The following is a 14753-nucleotide window of genomic DNA, read 5'->3' on the forward strand; positions in this document are numbered from 1 at the left end:
TAAGAGAACCTCTCTGATTTTAATCTTGAACAATAGTACAAGTGTAGCCTCTGTAAACCAATCCAAAATTGATAGTCTCCTCGGTGTCCATCGAAGGAATATAGCTGTTGCAACTTCAAGGCTAGAGAATAAAGATGAGGATGAGGTGTTGCCATTGAGTGCTTGTGAGAGACAATTTCCACAAGGAACCGTTATCACTAATGAAACAAGATATTTTTTGTATGCCTTTTGGACATTAGAAACCAGAGTTCCACCAAACAAGAAGGACATATGTAAGAAGAGAATTGGAAGGAAAAGTGTTGTCAAACATCCTGTGCATCTACTCGATGACTCTCAGGTACCAACAAATATTAGCAATTGTAATTTATTTGGTGATTCTTAAGGCTGACTTGGTCAAGATAGTACCAAATTTGGTGGTCTGCTATATGGTAGTGGTGGTATATAGTACCTTACAAAGGTTGTATACAGAACCAATGCATTCCTCGGTGGTTCCAAAGCTATCCTTTATAGAACCAAATCCCTTGTGCAGTACCAAATTTGGTAGTCTGCTATATGGTAGTGGTGGTATACAGTACCTTACAAAGGTTATATACAGTATCAATGCACTCCTATGTAGTTCCAAAGCTATCCTATAAAGAACCAAAGCCCCCATGCAGTACCAAATTTGGTAGCCTGCTGCATACTAGTGATTCCAAAGCTTATCTGTATAGTGCCAAAGCCTCTGTATAGTACCTTTACCATCCCTACAGGCACCAAAGCCTCAATCTTTAGTACCAAAGCCTCACTCTATTTTACCAAAGCCTACTTGTGTAGTAATTGAAAGTCTTTGTGCAGTACCAAAATTATTCCCTGTATAGTACCAAACATTCTTGTTTATCACCAAAGCCTTTGCAAAGTTTCCATAAGGGTACTCTTTTGCAAACAATTCTGAAATGAGTCAAAAGCAGACAAATAGTACAATTTTTGGTACTGCTTACAACCAATTTGGGTTCTACAGTACTATCTTTGGTACTATTTACAACCAATTTTGGTTCTACAGTACAATATTTGGTACTGTTTACATCCAATTTTGGTTCTACATTACTAAAATTGGTACTGTTTACATCCAATTTTGGTTCTACAATATTATCTTTGGTACTGTTTACATTCAATTTTGGCTCTACAGTACAATCTTTGGTACTTTTTACATCCAATTTTGGTTCTACAGTACAATCTTTGGTAGTGTGTACATCCAGTTTTGGTACATTACTATCTTTGGTACTGTTTACAACCAATTTTGGTTCTACAGTACTATCTTTACTTCGTTAGCGTAGGAGCCAAAATCTCAATCCTGCGCTCTCGTTAACCCACGTGGCTGCGATAAAAAGCTCTAAAAAAAACTATGCCATCAAAAGCTACGAACTGCCGAGTGAATTCGATCTTCTCCACAAGCAGTTCGCAGGTTCCCAGAAGCAGCTCACAGGTTTGTCTCTAGCCACTGTTTGAGAGAGAGAGAGAGAGAGAGAGAGAGAGAGAGAGAGAGAGAGAGAGAGAGAGAGAGAGAGAGAGAGAGAGAGAGAGAGAGAGAGAGAGAGAGAGAAGGCTATGAAGCTAGTAGCATCTTTTGCTCTCAGCACCAATTCGATCTTCTCCACAAGCAGTTTGCAGGTTCCCAAAAGCAGCTCGGAGCTTTGTCTACATGTTTGTCTCTGACCACTGTTTGAGAGAGAGAGAGAGAGAGAGAGAGAGAGAGAAGTCTATGAAGCTAGTAGCATCTTTTGACACTCCTCCTTTCAACCAAAGCCATCATCGGAGCACGTTAATTTTTGCACACACATACTCACAAGAGTAATTGTTACAGGAGGCTGCGACTTATTTCTAGCTAGCATTTGTTTCTCTCAGCAGCAATTGGATCTTCTCCACAAGATTTTCGCAGGTTCCCAGAAGCAGCTCGGAGCTTTGTCTGCAGGTTTGTCTCTAGCCACTGTTTGAGAGAGAGAGTGAGAGAGAGAGAATTCTATGAAGCCATCATCGCAGCACGTTAATTTTTGCACACACATACTCACAGGAGTAATTGTTACAGGAGGCTGCGACTTCTTTCTAGCTAGTACTACGTGAAGTAACAAGCATTGCTGGATGTGGGTCTACAGATTACCCTTCTCTTTCCATGCTTTTCTTCTGTGCCCCAAAATAGCATGCATTTACCCTACGCTTAAGCAACTTATTATAGGAGGTTAATTAGTAGCTTCTACTCACATATGAAGTCATAGAAGAGAAAGCAATGGAGACAAAAGTTAAAAGTACTTACTCGCACAGAGCTTTAATGGAACCATCAAACGTGGACCCTACCGCCTTCGACTCATCCTCTGATCTATGTTGTTGGGAGTGGCAACACCCAACTAGTTGTTGTACTGGCACCTTATACCTGTTCACATGAAAGCAAAGAGCCATGAAGAAAAGCATACCTCATCGACATGGCGAGAGCATTCTTCAATAGCATAGAGTCTGTAGGCCAAGCTCCTCCCTATTCATTCCAGCTGTAGAAGGTCGACAATGTCACTGTTTGCCTCATCGGCATATTGGAATCGACTTTCTTTTGCAGTGAATCCTCTGCGCCTTCCACACGTAGCAATCATAGCAACTTTGTGTGCAACAAGACCCAGTGGCTAGTTGAACAGTATTTCTAGCTTCAACTACCTTACTCAGCTCGTTTCTGCAGGTGCAACTAGCTATGACCAGCATTATGCCGCTCCAAGTATAGCTCATAGAGATTCAACAACCCTGTGCCCTCGGCCATCCTTCAATGTTCTCTCCCTCTGTGTGTGTGTGTGTGTGTGTGTGTGTGTGTGTGTGTGTGTGTGTGTGTGTGTGTGTGTGTGTGTGTGTGTGTGTGTGTGTGTGTGTGTGTGTGTGTGTGTGTGTGTGTGTGTGTGTGTGTGTGTGTGTGTGTGTGTGTGTGTGTGTGCGCGCGCGCGCGCGCGCTAGACATGTTGCAATTCTCTCTCTTTTGACTGCTAGTCAAGCTGCAATTGTATTGGTTTCTCTGTGTGTTTGATGAAGACCAAATCTTTCTTGGTAAGGCAAGACTTTCCCAAGGCTTTTTTGCTTGAGAGCTTGTCTTTCTCAATTGCCAACCGATCTTCTTTCACCCCTCTTCAACCAAATAGATTTCCTATGGTGTAAGAATAGAAGTGTTTGCCATACAATTGTGAGTGTTTCACCTATGCTTTCACTTTGACGGTTTGTGGCCTTATGCATGATCTCAAAAATAGCACCAATCTTGCCCAAGAAGGTCTGACAAGCTGAAACAAATCAGCCCTCACCCCGTCGTAAAACATCCTCATATACTCTGATGCCTTTCTCAATTGCCACTTGATCCTCTTTCATCCCCTACAGTAATTTATGCTTTCTTCTAATTGACCCCTCTTCAACCACATTGTAAATAAGTGTGCGATGCGGGAGGCTGATGTCTTTCTCTCGAGGATGTCATCTCTTGTAGCGAGTCGATTGCAATCTGGCCGTGGCAACAAAGATTTGGGCTGTTTATACCAGATATATTGAAATTCATGTCTCTAATTGCAATCACCTATGCTTAAATCTCAAAGGCTTGGAGCCTTATACAAGATCCTCATTTGTGTGAGAGAATTCATGATGTGGTTGCTAGTCAAGGACTCTTGAACAATCACCTATGCTTTTTGACGGCTTAAGGCCTTATGCATGACCTCAACAATAGCGCCAACCTTGCCCAAAAGGATCTGACAAATCTGATACAAATCAGCCCTCACCTTGCCAAAAAACGTCATCATATACTCTAATCGACTGAGTCTATATGTTGAATGTGGTACCTCACGGAAGAATGAGAAGGCTTTACTAACCAGACGTACTCTCTTCTGTTGCAAAGTAGATTGAAGAGCGAGAGTCAACATGTAGCCAAGCCTCCAATTGTGTAGACCAAAACCAACACTTTAAACTCCTGTTACCATGTTTACCTTGGAGCTAAGCAAAAGTGAACTCCCTACATTATCACCATCTTCATCATAATCATAGTTGTCATCGTTAGCGACATTGTTAACTAGCTCCCATTGATCCAAATCTTTCTTGGTAAGACAAGGATTCCCAAAGGCTTTTGTGGTTGAGAGTTGATGGCTTTCTCAATTGCCACCTGATCCTCTTACATCCCATGTGGTAATTGCTCATTGACCTCTCTTCTACCACATGATGAATATGTTGTTCATTCTCCGATGTTGTGCCCGCTAGTAATCATCAAGCCTAACTTTTTGCCTTCAAGTACAACATGGTTGTTGCATCAAAGCTTTGGGATGATTTAACCAAATGCTAAGAGAACACCGTTCTTCAAACTCAACCACCCATGCTTGCACCGTTTTTGTGTCCGCAGAGCTGCGAAAAATCTAGGGTAGAAGCAATATCTAATACACAGTTCAAGCATAGCTAGATCGATCATGGTGAGCACTCAAAAGCAACGAGTTCTTCTTCTAACCGAATTCAAGGTGTATTCTCTGAAGGAATTGTACCAAGTTTCTAGGATACACAGTCAGCGCCACAAAAGTGAGTTACTTCAGAAAGACTCATGGTTAGGACGCACTTTGTTGGATACAATTTGGCAACACCTCCTCAATTGAAATATAAACACAGTAGTACGGGTAGCAAACAAAACTGAGCGACCTCCAGCTTTGTGTGCACAAATCCACTCAGAAATGCTGAGGAGTCAAAAGCAACGATTTTGCCTTTTTTGACTTGGCTAATATGCCCAACATAGTTGTGGCAAAGGAGCATACCTTATGCAAAGAGAAGACACCGCTCCAGATGCACAATGACGTGCTTGGTGCTGTGTTTTTGGTCGATTCCCTTCGGGCCGTCATCTCTCTCTCTCTCTCTCTCTCTCTCTCTCTCTCTCTCTCTCTCTCTCTCTCTCTCTCTCTCTCTCTCTCTCTCTCTCTCTCTCTCTCTCTCTCTCTCTCTCTCTCTCTCTCTCTCTCTCTCCAGCAGTCTGAAACCAGCGAGCAGCCAACAATCTCAAGCGAGTAGACAGCAAGTAGCTAATCACTTCAATGCAAGGACAACAACTTGTCAAGCTACCTTCTCCTCTGATACATCAATAGAGGAATTCCATGAGTATGACTAGGTGGACCTTTGCATGGTCAACTTTCGGAGCAGATTTCAAATGGTATAAAATAGGAAATCTCTCCTAGCATTTTCAGACAGAGAAGGGCCGTTAGACTGAGTAGCTAGACAGCATTTTTTTCATCAAAATAGCCAGCGTTTTTTCATCGACTTACTCGCGTTGTGCTGGCCATTGTAGATCAGCCTTACTTCTTGGCAATCACAGCATATTAGCCCAATGTTTTTTCTTCAAATTAGCCTATTCTCTCATCCTACAGTAGATCAGCCAACGATCTCAGGTTTCATCCCATTCCCCATCGACGAAATGGCTCGTAACTGCCTTCGGAATCATCCCGTTGTGGCCCGGTGCTTTGGTAGCCCGTTGCACTTCTCCTCGACCATTTCCTTGCCGACATCGATTGCTCGATTGCTGTCCATCATCAGCAACGCCAAGATCTGCATTTTGAGTCCTTCATTCCTCTAGCATCGGGTGCGCATTCCAGCCATCGGTGGTCATCAGTAATCCCCCATCGAGAAGGATTCAAAGGTGCATCAAATCAGCCCAGGAGGTGCTTCATATCAAAGAGTTCCCACCGCGGGGACGTTCCCCATTTGAGTTATTAGAGTTTTCCATGATCTACAAATCCTCCCATCATTGCAGCAGAGTGTCACAATTTGCAGCAGTTTGTTGCATGTCATCGCTTGGAATGCGAGGAGATTTCCAGCCAGGGGCTATTGAGAGGAGATATTGTGCTTGGCAGTTCTTTGTTCGATATGTATGCCAAATGTGGTGCGCTTGAGAAAGCAAAAGAACTGCTTGAGGAGCTTCTGCTTAAAATTTCACCTCTTGGAGTCCACTAAATATTGTAATTATTCTTTTTATTCCACTGTTCTTCATGCATCCCATTCAAATCTCAGACGATTCTAACTCTCTCGTGTTTCATTGCAAACAGATCAAGAGAAGCTTGGACACATCTCCTCTACATTTGCAACGGTGATATTTTACAGCGTGCGGTGAGTAAGAAGTGCCACATTCTGGTCTTGAACGTTGAGAACACAGTAAAAAAGAATGCACTAGCATGTTTTCTTTTTTCTCTATGACATAAGAATAAAAGAACACATACAAATAATGAGATTATTCTCAGAACCTTCAACATTGTGCTGTTACTTTTCTAACCCTTCGTACTTGTTCTTTGCAAGGGACATTGGTAAAATTAGCTATCTCTTGCCTCTTTCTAGCTCGAAAACCCACAGCGGCACAATCCAGTACCAAGTACATGGTTGTTTCAAATGCTTGCATTGTTCGTTGCTCTCTCTCTCTCTCTCTCTCTCTCTCTCTCTCTCTCTCTCTCTCTCTCTCTCTCTCTCTCTCTCTCTCTCTCTCTCTCTCTCTCTCTCTCTCTCTCTCTCTCTCTCTCTCTCAGCTTTCACTTCTTTGTTCTTGTTTACTGATGTATACTCTTGTTCAATGCTTGCTCTCAATTCAAAGGGAATCTCTCTCTCTAATTGCAATCACCTTGAAGGCTTGTACCGTTCCACCAGTTTGTTATCCACTTGCAGTCATGCAGGCTAACAAAGCACTCTAGTTGGTAATGTTTACAACCTATTTTGGTACTACAGTACAAGCTTTGGTAGTGTGTACATCCAATTTTGGTACATTACTATCTTTGGTAATGTTTAAAACCAATTTTGATTCTACAATACATTCTTTGGTACTGTATACAACCAATTTTGGTACTACTGCACATTAGTGGCATTTTACCATTTGCATGAAGTTGGAATTTTCTAAATCTATTTGTATTGGTTCTACAGGTAGAGCTATACCAAAGATTCAAGAGGAATCACCCTACAGTGGTCGTGTCTCTAGGATGCTTTGAGGCATTAAAACCGTACTTTGTTCGGAAGTTGAAAGAGCGGTATACTTGTTGCTGTGTATCCCATGTGCAGATACTCTATTTCAAAGAGGCTTTTAATCAGATGCGGCAAAACAAGTTTGGGCATCATGGGAAAGGTCACCTTTCCAATTTCTTTGTGTGTTGTAGAAGTGATGATATAGAAGAGTGTTTTGCAACCAGGTAGTATGTCAGCACATCATTAGTATGTGGGAATCCATCATGTGCCCAAGGCCAAGAGATAGTGAATACCATACCAAGAAATGCTTGATGGGGGACTGCTCCTAATGTGGTGTACGAAAGTTGACATTTTGTCCAGATGAGATAGCAGAGGATAGCAGGGAGGTGTCTGTGAAGGTCTTCGTGGATGTTGGAATAGGACAACTTGATGCAGGTGGGAGTGAGAAGAAGAGAAAGGACTTGATTGTGCAACGGATGAAAAGTGCTGCTTTTCTTAGCCTGTTTTCAATCCACCTCACAGGATTCATCAAGCACAACTTTGTCTTTTGTTGGCAAGCCCAACAATTCAAGGATTGTTTGCTCAAGAGTCCTAGCAATGTCGTTGTATCAATTATTGACTTTGTAGAGAATTATTCTTTTAAAATTCAAAATGAGATTCAGTCAATGCATTGGTGGTCTACCCAAGTCACAATACTTGTGCACGTCACTTATGTAAGAAATGCAGCAGGTGGTGTTCAAAAGACGCTGCACTTTTACATATCCGATGACAAGCAACATGATACATTGTTTGTACAACATTGTCTCTTGCTTCATGACAGGTGGCTGAAACAACAAGGACATTGTTTGCAACACCATTGGGTGTGGTCAAATGGTGTGGCTTTACAATTCAAAGTACGTAGACCTTACTATTTGTGGCCAGGTATATCAGAAGACAGGCTTGCACATGATGCATAACTTCTCAACATCCGGGCATGGAAAAGGAGAGCATGATGGGGCAGGGGCAGTCATCAAGAGAAACTTGACACATGAGGAATTGAAACCAGATGGCTGGCCTATGAAGTGGGCGGCTGATGTGGTGAACTTTTTGAACGCAACATTTCAGCCAAGAGATCAGTCTCACAGGTGTACTACACAAAGAGTCTTCTGGCTTATTAGCCTGGATGATGTGAGCGGTCTTTGCACTTGGAGACTCTTCAAGGTCGGTGTCTAGACTCCATACATGAGCACGACTAAAAAATAATCTCCATAAATTATGACATGCATTGCAGAGATTGTGCTTGGCTGGAAAGTCTTTGGAGTTAAATGAGAGAGAGATAGAGAAAGAGAAAATTCCTTTTGTGAAGCTTTAGTCCTTTAGTGAATCCCCTCTTCACCGTTGGTGAAGCACCTCTTCACAAAATTTCAAGCTTGCCTACCGCAAGGAGTTACACTTGGTGTCCTGTAGGTAGTGAGAACATCCTTGAGGCTTTGAAGTTCGAGATGCAAAGCTCTTGTTTTAGCTTTGGAGCTTGAACTATTTGATGCTTGAATATTGAAGCTAATTGCGTTGATGCTTGTAGGATCATCCCTTGGGAAATTGAGCTCTAGAAGCATTTTGAAACTTTTTTTTATGAAAAATCTTGCTAGTGGGTAGTTATTGCCTCAGTGTAGCAGGGTGGGACTGCCCACTTGGAGAGTTTTGTATGGAGAGTTGACCGCAGGAAACTCCTCCTGGGAAGAGGGTGGGTGTCTTTTATTGTAGCAAGCCATGTAGTTTGGCATCTTGTACTTTGTGTGAGGGAAAAATCTAAGTTTTTGGGAATTTTATCTTCTCTTGTTGGGTTTTAGATGTCCATTCGAGGTGATTATAGCCTCATTAGGACCCTCTGGAGGTGGACTACCTACTAGTATCTCCTCTACCTGATTTGGTGATGGGTGGCAGCTACCGTGCTATGTATCATTGGCAACTGCTTCATACTTGGGTCACACTTTTGCATTCCCCATGTTTTAGGGGTCCTTTTGATGCCCTGCACCTATCATTTGGACTTCCCTACCTTGTGCAGTGCTCAATTTTCTATGTGAGTTGCGTATAGCCTAGTTTTGTGTTTTTGGTGAGTGGGTTAGTTTTTGGCATGCATGCAGATGCTCTATAAGAATCATAGAGCTCACCACTAGCTTCACTCACCATGGGGATACCTGATCTGTGCGTAAAATCCCTCCGAAAGATGCGCATACTCACTGGCTTGCTCTCTCTCTCTCGCAGGGTTGCTATGTGGAAATGACTAGAAAATCCCCTTAAATTAGTCTATGTGCCTAGTGCTTCCCAAAATCTGTTTTTCTTTTTCATCCCATCATTCCCTATGCATACCTTAGATTTCCAATAGATCTTCAATTTTCATGTTTCGACTTCGTATGTCCCTACTACGACAGGTTTACTTTTCGGGCCATCGTCGTATTTAGGTCAAAATTTAACGTCTTCCATTTGCTTCCTGAATTTTTTTGTGAGTTCTTTTACTTACAGTGTTTTGTTGTTAAGCTTCAAATTCTCCATTGCGTTTTTGGATGTTTTATCATATTTTTAGAGAGAAAATCCTAAAAAGGTAATGAAAAACTACGATAAATCCCATAATTTAGCAAAATCAAGCCATAAATTATCCAAAATTAGGTGAATTATTCTTGGATTTAGAAAATAAACTTTTTTGCTATGTACAAAGTGTTTAAGCCACCATTGGTATATTTTTGTGCTTTTTCTCAATTTTTGACCAAAGTTGACCATATAACTAGAAACAAAATACAAAAAGCTTTTATGTACGGAGTATATAAAAGACTATGGGGTTATTTTTGGCCCTACCATGACCTGATTTCCCTTTACTTACTTTTCACGCATTACTATGCATTTTTAGAAAAATCAAATTAAAATAAAGAACAATAAGGTTTTATCCATTGTAAGGACATTGCCTAGCGATTTTTAACTCCTTTTTCCATGAGTTAAGTTCCAAGAGTGTGAGGAAGCAGCACATGAAGTTTTATTAGCAATGTTTATCCATACAAAGAGTAGTGAGTGCATAAGCATATGCGTACTCTTCACTACGTGAGCTCCAAAGTAAAAAAATAGCTCCTCTAATAATTACAAATTTTGGCTTATATACCCAAGGTTAAAATTGGGCATTAGGGATAATTACTTCAAAACATGTGATGGACTACAGCATTTAGCCACTTCATTCAGTACAAAATTGCTTGGAAATAATCAAACTCTTTAAGGTTCAAGATGATTAAGGGGAAAAGGTTTTGTAGGCCCGTATAAAGTGGTGTGATTGAGTTACTTGCTTCAAGAATCCCCCATCCCATCTTCTTGTTGTCCTTGACAAGGCTTCATTCTTTGAGCAGGGGCTTTCGGCATACTATTGAAATGACAGCATCATTTATTGTACTTGCTCTTCTTCTTGTGGCTTGTAGATTCATGTTAACGGACTTTGTTTTTCGTGGAGGGTGTAGGCCGAAAATTGGATTATGAGATCCTTGCAAATGGGCATGAGCATTATGAAATCCATCTCAAAGTAGCTCGTATAGAAGGCCTCCTTGAAGATCTGCATGTAGTGGCTTGGCAGGAACATGATTCTGGAGAATAAGCCATAAATTACCTTTATCTTGGGGGTATCATTCAAGTTAACTATCAGACCTTTGTAGCCCTCCAAGAATGAAGTACATTTTACTTTGGTGGCCTCTGTATTTCTGAAAGTGGTGTTGATACATGTGGAGCGCATGTAGTAGATCTTTTGCAGGTTATATCTGGCTTTCCTCGAACTAGGCTGATCATCCGCCTGATGGCCTTCCTCATGTAATCAAGTGAAGGTTCCTCTCTTGGTTTGAGGAAAATTGGGTAGTTTAGCCAAGTGGGATGAGAAACAAGAAGTTGCTCAAAGTCAACCCACATGTGTGTGTGTGTGTGTGCGACGCAATGAGCGGTTTTAGCTCTAGACTGCCAAGTGTGTTTAATTGCTCATTTTGAGTTGTTGATGGTTTTTTAAGTGAAATTAAGCATGGATAGAGGTAAGTAGGCCTTATGAGGAGCCAAACAACCCCTCATTTGTCATTTTTGGTAAAGGTGAGAGGTGGCAACAATTGCGGTTTCTCATCTATCTGATTGTGACTTTTGCAGGTTTTGATGTTGGAAACTATTGCTTATAACCTAGAGACCCCCAAATCTCAAGTTTCATGTCATTTGGAGTTCATTTGACACCTTTATGACCATTTGAGTGTTAGACCGCACGAGAGACTTAGGTATTTTCCACTTAGTTGCTTCCTTGTTTGAGAGTGACACCTCTCTGTTCAATGCATTTCCATTGGGGAATTTCATTCAACATTTCCATGCATTAGTCGGGTCAACTACGTTCTCAAATTGACATATTTATGTTGGTTTGAGTTCTCGCTAGGCTACATCGTCCAATTGCGGTGATCTGCCAACAATACATCATATTATTCTCTCAATAATCTTTCTATTTGAGCATTCCCTAATCTCTTATTTGAGCATTATTTATTTGAGCATTCCCTAATCTCTTGATTGGTGTGCATGTAGCCTCAATAATCACTCAATAAAGAGTGGTTAATTAGTCGGCTATATAGTTCAAGTGTAAGCATAATCGCTCTTGTGGAAGCTATTGCTACATATTCTGAAGATTACATATATTGAGGCAACCACTAAAGTTCATAGCATTTCATAGAGGTTGAAAGAGTCTTTTGAAGACTTATAAAAGGTTTTTCATTAAAGTCAAAGTTCAAACACTGTAAATTGGCCCCTTCAAATTTTTCAGTGAGTCAACAATCTATATTGGGAAAGCCAAACAAGAACCTACGATCAACCCCCACCAAACCCGTAGGCTATGTCAACACAGAACCCAATGCTTGTGCCACAAAGAAGGAGTGGATTTCATTCATGGACGAGGAGTATAATTCTCTCATAAAGAACAACACATGGAAGCTAGTGGATCTACCCAAAGGAAAGCAAGCTCTTGGAAGCAAGGTCCACAAAACAAAACTAAATTTTGATGGTTCCATTGACAAGCATAAGGCAAGGTTAGTTTCCAAAGGATTTTCTCAACACAGTGGTGGAGAAGACTACGATGAAACTCCTGGTTGCAAAGATGACAACAGTAAGGCTAGTCATTGCTTTAGCCTTATTCTTTGGATGGATACTTACACAAATGTATGTCAAAAATGCTTTTTTTAATGGAGATATGGATGAAATAGTCTACATGTTTTAATCTCAAGGTTATGTGAGTGCAGAGTACCCACACAAAGTTTTTCAACTCATCAAGGCTTTTTATGGTCTCAAGAAAGCTTCAAGAGCTTGGTACAAAAGGATTCATAAGTTTCTTATTTCTTTTGGATTTCATAGTAGCATTGTGGATCCTACTCTCTATATCAAGCATGAAGGAGAGGATATCATTCTTCTTGTGCTTTATGTGGATGATCTCATTGCAGGGAGCAATCAAGCACTCATTGAGGAGATTAAATCTCTCTTGCAAAGGGAGTATGAGATGAAGGACCTTAGAGAACTTCATTACTTTCTTGGTATTGAAGTTAATAGGAGTCTTGAGAGAATCACACTTTCTCAAAGGAAGTATGCCGAAGACATTTTGAAGAGGTTCAATATGGAAAGTTGTAAACCAGTCCACACACCTTTGGAAGAAAACTCCAAGCTCATCAAGGATGATGAATCTAAATAGATTCTCATATGTATAGAAAGCTAGTTGGAAGTCTCATTTATCTTACAATCACAAGATCAAACATATCATATGCCATGAGTATTGTAAGACAATTCATGGATATTCCAAGGGAATCACATTGGATGGCAGCCAAGAGGATTCTTAGGTACATCAAAGGCACGGATGATCAAGGTCTCTTTTATGAAGCTAACTCTCCTTTAAAGCTACTTGCTTACATAGATGTGGAATGGGCTGGAAATGTTGAAGATAGAAGGTCTTCTTTAGGTTATTGTTTCTCACTTGGAAGTGGCTTGATCAGTTTGTCAAGCAAGAAGCCACCCACAATTGCTCTTTTATCAACCGAAGCTGAGTATAGAGGAGCAGCCAATGTCACTTGTGAAATAGTATGGATTAGAAGAATTCTTGAAGGTATAGGAAGCAACATCTCATATCCTACAAAGATATTTTGTGACAACCTCTCAGGCATCTACCTCGCCCACAACCCAATTCTCCATGCTAGCACCAAGCACATCAAAGTTCACTACCATTTCACTCGAGAGAAGGTTCAAGAAGGAGAATTCACACTTTTTCATTGCTCTACACATGAGAAAATTGATGATATCTTTACAAAGCCTCTCAGATTTGACAAGTTTCTTATGTTCAAAAATAAGATTATGGTTGGCAAGTGCAAGCATGTTCAGTCTTGCACTTGAGGGGAGGTATCATATGCATATTTAGTATAAGTTGAATTTACTTTATATAAGTTGAATTTTAAGTCAAAATAACCATGTTTGATTACCCTTAGTCATGAGTCAATCAATCATGCCATGATTGGTGGGAGAAAAGTCACTTTTCCTACAATTATGGCAAGAAAAGTGGAGATGTCTACGTATCAATACAGCAATTTTGCACAGCTGATTTCTCTCAATATAGATCAAATTTTGAGGAGATTCCAAAATAAAATTGTAGCTCACAATGTCCTCTATCGACATACCAAATCTCATGGGCAGTTGATCTAACCTCCTCAAGTTATGGTCTCTGTAAACAGGCCCTACAGTGCTGTTTTTTCTATAGTAGCACCTACTAGCGACCTACTCAAAGCTCTATATAAAGATCTATGTAATAACTACTCATATGATGTGAGAAAGAGGGTAATCATAGAGGTTTAAGCGCCACATTAGAGCCTTATCTCAACACTTTGTGATTGGGGATTGAGTTTACTCTCCCATTGATTAGTGCATCCCAAATTGGCCTCCTCATGTAATTCTTCCATTAGTAATATGATTGAGTGTTTCTCATCAAATCATCTTGTGTACTTATTCTCTTGATTAGTGTGTGTGATTATGTCATGCAATTACTTCATTTGTGAACCCAATTACTCTCATTTTTTCTGCAATTAGACAAGTACTATAAGTTCTAGTTCGTAGTGCTTACATAGTGCTAGAGTGTACCTTGAGGTGCATCTAGTTGATGATCTTGTGGTGAATTTGTTTTAACCACTAACTATGACTTTACTTGATATTTTCAAGCATTGTACATGGATGAAAATCTCAAATACATCTATAATTATGATTTCTCATGCATAGAATCTCAACACTTAAGCGTATATGAATGTTGTTTGCTTTATGTTCATCTATAATTTAGAGTGCTCTTATGTTTTTGTCTAGGCTATTTGATTACCTTGAACATAGAATCTTGACTCTACTCAAGATTTTTAGCAAATCTTATCAAAATTTAATCAATATCTAGGTTGGAAATATGGTGAGGACTCCAATATTACTTTCTTCTTTTGATAGATTTTACCTTGAATATGAAGCACATTTTTCCAATATTTTGGTGTAGTTTGAAGCTAGCTAGCTTAAACAAGTGGTGGCCCTTGAATCCAAATATAAGCCAAAGCTCTAATTTTTGCTTGTAGTCTAGATTGGACATGTGGTGGACCTTGTGTCCGTGTATGTTACCGTATACATGTGGTCGTGATGTGTGTGAACACACTAGGACCGCCGAGGCATTTTTTCCCTCTTTAGGAGGTTTTTTCCCCCGTGCATTGTATATACGCCCATCACTCTAGGGCTATCTATCTTTCCATTGCACACTAAGTAACACACTCTCTATT

General features: G+C 40.4%; 1 pseudogene; it reads left to right on the forward strand.

Moving 5' to 3' along the window:
- Window positions 1-12666: 12666 nt before the first annotated feature.
- On the forward strand, window positions 12667-13350 carry LOC147417455 (secreted RxLR effector protein 161 pseudogene; annotated as a pseudogene).
- The last annotated feature ends 1403 nt before the right edge of the window (window positions 13351-14753 follow it).

Source organism: Adiantum capillus-veneris, chromosome 30 (genome assembly GCF_014529385.1).
Source record: "Adiantum capillus-veneris isolate H3 chromosome 30, ASM1452938v2, whole genome shotgun sequence".
NCBI lineage: Eukaryota > Viridiplantae > Streptophyta > Polypodiopsida > Polypodiales > Pteridaceae > Adiantum > Adiantum capillus-veneris.